Below are 5,335 nucleotides of genomic sequence, written 5' to 3'. Positions count from 1 at the left end.
CCTCGTGATCCACCCGCCTCGGCCTCCCAAAGTGCTGGGATTACAGGTGTGAGCCACGGCGCCCGGCCCTGTGTGTGTGTGTGAGACGAAGTCTCACTCTGTTATCCAGGCTGGAGTGCAATGTCACGATCACAGCTCACTGCAACCTCCGCCTCCTGGGTTCAGGTGATTCTTGTGCCTCAGCCTTTGGAGTAGCTGAGATTACAGGCAAGTGCCACCATGCCCTTTTTTTTTTTTTTTTCTCAATAGAAATGGAGTCTCACTATGTTGTCCAGGCTGGTCTCAAACTCCTTGGCTCAAGCTATCCTCCCAACTCAGCCTCCCAAAGAGTGGGGATTACAGGTGTGAGCTACTGCGCCTGGCCAAAACCAATTGTAAACGTTTTTTTTTCAGACTTTTGTAAACAAAGGGAGGTTATCTTCCCCCAATACCAAACCTGGTGCCTTTTAAGCTCTCTGTAGGAGCTGAGTATGCCCTAGTTGAACTTAAGCAAACTACACAAAAATAACTGCAGGCAGTGGACACCTCCTCCTGTGTCAAATGCCGGGTGAAGGCAATTATGATCATCAGCTTAGCAGAGGAAAAAGTAAGGCTGCATTCCTTCAGTTTTCAAACCCAAATTCTGCCAGATTCTAGGCAAAGGGCTTAAAAGAAAGAATGTTTAGAACATGGTTTTTGGAGTCAGAGACGTATGTTCAAAGTCTGGCTTCACTATTTTATAGCCTTTGAGCATGTGACTTTTACGTACCCTTGAAGATGTTGCTTAATCTTCCTGAGCCTCAGGTACCTCATTTTTAAAAAGGGGATAACGCCTCAGGCCTAGCTGCCAGTCTCTAGTCAGTGCTCAGTAAAAAGTAGCAGATACGATCAAAAGCTGGTTTTCCTCTTACAACTGAAGATAGGAACCTTTTCAAGAGCAAGCAGCAGGCACCGAATTTGACGACTGGTTGCATTTTTAAGGTGACTGTTTGCCTCCGGTCTCCCTGGCAGCACAGTGGTAGGAGGTAAGAATGATATGACACCATGCATGCAAAGTGCCCACGACACACTCTGGTTCTTGGAAAAACGAGAGCTGAGTCATGGATGTCCAGTTTCCCTATCTATAAAATGAGCAAGTTCGATCACTTGAAACGACATTCTTGAACCTTGGATGACTCAGATTTTCCAGACATATGCGGAAAGGCACGCCAGAGGGAAGGAGGAGGAGTGGTAGTGTTGTGACCAAACCCAGGTTTAGCGAAACGAAAAGCACCACCGCCCGCACCAGTTCCCCCGGCTCTGGAGGTGCCAGGCTGGTGGGCTGGGGAGTAGCCACGGGGCGGAGGAGAGTAGCCACGGGGCGGAGAGTAGCCACGGGGCGGAGACTAGCCAGAGTAGCCACGGGGCGGAGATAGCCACGGGGCGTAGTAACTCCGCGCCCAGCCCTCGGCTTTCTTCATTGGCCCGGTGAACACGAGATTCGTGACGCCATAGGCGTGCGCCCAGCGTGTGAAGGGGGCGTGGCTCGCTGAGAAGGAGGAGACAAGATGGCGACGTCCGTGGGGCACTGGTGCTTGCGATTGCTGCAAGGGGTCGCGCCGTGGCGGAGCAGGTATAGCAGCGCGGGGAGACTGCCCTGGGGCGTGGGGCAACCTGAGCCAAGCCGGGGCTTGGAGACAGGTGTTTCTCTGTTGCAGGCTCGCTTTGAGGCGAGCTCGAGTGGAGACGGAGCCCCACCTTCACCTCGAGCTTAAGAGCAGGTGCGACTGCTGCTACGTGAGGCGCTCCGGATCTAGTTAGGGTGTGGTGTAGAAGCTCTCGCTTTGCCCTTTCCAGCTAGGTGGAAGTTCACGAGTGACAAAAATCAGATGAAATAGGCTATCTGTCCGTCACTTGAGTCAAGGCAGGCTTTCAGATGTTCAGATGCCATTTTCTCATGTGTTCCTTTTTGTAGAAGAAGCGATGTCCTGTGGGGGGGCACTAGATTGAGAGTCAGGCAGCCTTCATTTCTGGATCTTAGTCTTTGAAGCGAGAGGATTAGATTAGGTAATCTCAAAACAGCTTGTTACGTGGCTAGAGTCTTGGTTACCCTTTTGACTCCCAGCTGTTAGGTTCTTAGAAGTGTAGGAGTCTTGAGGGGTTTTCTAAGTCCAGCCCTTTCTCTTTGGAGTTAACGAGATTGAGGCTCCGAGAGAGGGAGGGATTTGCTCAAGTTCACGCAGCCAGTTTGTAGCAGAGAAGGACCCCCATCAAGGTACCTGTCTCTCACGCGACGATCTTTCTCTCAGGCTGTCCACACTGAGGGCAGTTATACAGAAAATAGCTTAGAGCATCTGGACTGCCGAAAAATTGATTAAAATGTTGGTAGCTGTGACTCAGAGTTGGCTGCCTGGTGTCATTTCAGAGAGCTAAGATTTGAGAGATGCGCCATACTTGTGTGTTTCCTGCAGGGTTTATTTTATCAGCGTTGATCAGAACATGATTTTTGGAGTCAGAGACGTATGTTCAAATTCTGGCTTCACTACTTTATAGCCTTATATTGTAGCTTTGGGAGGAGAAGGGCACTTGATTTGGATTAAGAGGGAACAGAAACCATCATTGGTCTTGTTATGAAAGCGTCACGGCCAGGCGCGGTGCCTCACGCGTTTAATCCCAGCCCTTTGGGAGGCCGAGGTGGGTGGATCACGAGGTCAGGAGATTGAGACCATCCTGCCCAACGTGGTGAAATCCCGTCTCTACGAAAAATACAAAAATTAGCTGGGCAAGGTGGTGTGCGCCTCTAGTCCCAGCTACTCGGGAGGATGAGGCAGGCGAATCACTTGAACCTGGGAGGTGGAGGTTGCAGTGAGCCAAGATTGAGGCACTGCATTCCAGCCTGGGCGACAGAGCAAGACTCCATCTCAAAAAAAAAAAAAAAAAGCAGAAGATTCCAGATAAGACGCCATCCTGCTGCCAATTTCAGATTCAGTACATATAAGTTGGGACCCTGGCAACTGTAGTTTTTACAGGTGATTCTTAGGTTTGGGCAAGTGTGGTCAGTAGTATCTAGGAAGTAGTTTCTCGTGCATGACTTCCATTTTAGAAATATTTATGGCATCCCTGCCACTGCAAACCAGTGTCAAGGGGCCATGGAGAAGGGAGAAGAGAGAAGGGAGGAGGAGAGAAATGAAGAATTTAAAAACATTTGAAATAGGCCTTGTGTTCAAGGAACTTTACAGTTTAGTAGGAGAGGAAACACTTTACTATGTACTTGTAATACAAGGTGGAATGTAGGATAAAGCCAGTTCCATTTTAGGAGAACTCTCACAGCTTTAGAAAGCAAGCGAGACATAAGGACTATAGGTAAAATGTTACTACTGGGGTGATGTTAAAAATGTCTTAGGCTGGCTTGGTGGCTCATGCCTATAATCCCAGCACTTTGAGAAGCTAAGGCAGGTGGATCGCATGAGCTCAGGAGTTCAAGACTAGCCTGGACAACATGACAAAACCCCATCTGTACAAAAAATACAAAAATTAGCTGGTATGGTGATGCATACCTGTAGTTTCAGCTACTTGAGAGGCTGAGGTAGGAGGATCGCCTGAGCCCAGGAGGTCGAGGCTGCAGTGAGCCAATATCGTGCCACTCCACACCAGCCTGGGCAACAGAGTGAGACTCTGTCAAAAAAAAAACAAGAAAAAATAGTGCAACTGGCCAGGTGTGGTGGCGTATGCCTGTAATCTTAACACTTTGGAAGGCCAAGGTAGGAGATTGCTTCAGCGCAAGAGTTTGAGACCAACCTGAGCAACATAGTGAGACCTTGTCTCTACAAAAAATAGAGGGGTGCACGTCTGTGGTTCTACATACTTGGGAAACTGAGGTGGGAGGTTCACTGGAGCCCAGGAGGTCGAGGCTGCAGTGAGCTGTGATTTCACCACTGCATTCCAGCCTGGGTGACAGACACTGTCTCAAAAAAATAAAAATAAAAAAACTTACAACCAGGATACCATGGAGACAGACTAGTGAGCATAAATGCTGGTCATAAATGATTGATATGAACATCCCAGTGTATGCCAGCTGAATATCAACTCTACTTTTTTTTTTTTTTAACAACTGGTAATCAATTTATTAAAATAGCTGACTTAAGCATCTGCAGTGGTGACTTCCACCTCAATTCCTGGCTCAATACTGATGGAAGTCATCTGCTTAACAATCTCAGAAGGACAGTGCAAGTCAATGAGTCGCTTGTGGATTCTCATCTGGAAAAGATCCCATGTCTTAGAACCTTCACCACAAGGTGCTTTTCTTGTAGTAATTCACAAAGTCTTGCTAGGCATCCGAACTGGTTCTTTCACTTTGCGATTCTTTTCCTTTGCTCCTCTGATCAAGTCAGCACACACCTTCTCCAGGGATTTTACATTGCAGCTTGTTAGAGTGATTCGAATTCGGTGAACTGCCACCTCTGGCTCCACGGGTGTTTTTCAGTATCCTTAAAAGCCATGGCTGCTGCACAGCTTTCTGACCAACTGACTCCTCGGCAAGAGCACACAACAGTGAGTCAGGAGCAGGAACATGCGGACCAACAATCTGCAACAGCTACGACCTTTCCTCAAAGAGCAACTCTTACTTTTAATAATAATAACAATGTGTAACTAGGTGCCAGGCCCTGGGCTAAGGTTTTGCATGATTGTCTTCTAATGAGATGAATTTTGTTTTTGCTGGTGGAGAAACTCAGGCTTAAGATTAGTTAAGAAATTTCCTAATGTCACACAGCTGCTAGTAAGTGGCACAGCTGAGATTCGAGCTGCACAGGCAGACTGGAATGCTTAATTGTGGGCTTTAATTGCCTACTTGCAGGATGCAATAGAGATTGCATATAGAAGAGACATCTGGTTGAACCCATTCATTCATCTTTCTAGGGTATACTCTCACTGTTGAGATTGAAGGCCAGTGAGAACACAGATAAACCCGTGTTCATTGAGGTATACATACAGTAAACAACTGAATATATGTAGAATCCATTCATGTTGGGTAATGAGAAATGCTATGAAGAAAAAGAAAGCAAGATAATTAAGAAGTTAGTGCTGGCCAGGTGTGGTGGCTCACGTCTATAATCCCAGCACTTTGGGAGGTCAAGGTGGGCGGATCACCTGAGGTTGGGAGTTTGAAACCAGCCTGACCAACATGGCGAAACCCTGTCTCTCCTGAAAATACAAAATTAGCTGGGCATGGTGGCGCATGCCTGTAATCCCAGCTGCTGGAGAAGCTGAGGCAGGAGAATTGCTTGAACCTGGGAGGTAGAGGTGGCGGTGAGCTGAGATTGCACCATTGCACTCCATCCTGGGCAACAAGAGTGAAACTCCATCACAAAAAAAAGAA

At 47.7% G+C, this 5,335-nt stretch overlaps 1 pseudogene; it reads right to left on the bottom strand.

Moving 5' to 3' along the window:
* Window positions 1-4,050: 4,050 nt before the first annotated feature.
* On the bottom strand, window positions 4,051-5,055 carry LOC116547318 (annotated as a pseudogene).
* Between the last annotated feature and the right edge of the window lie 280 nt (window positions 5,056-5,335).

Source organism: Sapajus apella, unplaced genomic scaffold, assembly GCF_009761245.1.
Source record: "Sapajus apella isolate SASKATOON/1434 unplaced genomic scaffold, GSC_monkey_1.0 scaffold2668, whole genome shotgun sequence".
NCBI classification, from domain to species: domain Eukaryota; kingdom Metazoa; phylum Chordata; class Mammalia; order Primates; family Cebidae; genus Sapajus; species Sapajus apella.
The sequence above is the reverse complement of the archived record's forward strand: the minus strand, read 5'-3'. Positions and strand labels throughout refer to the sequence as shown.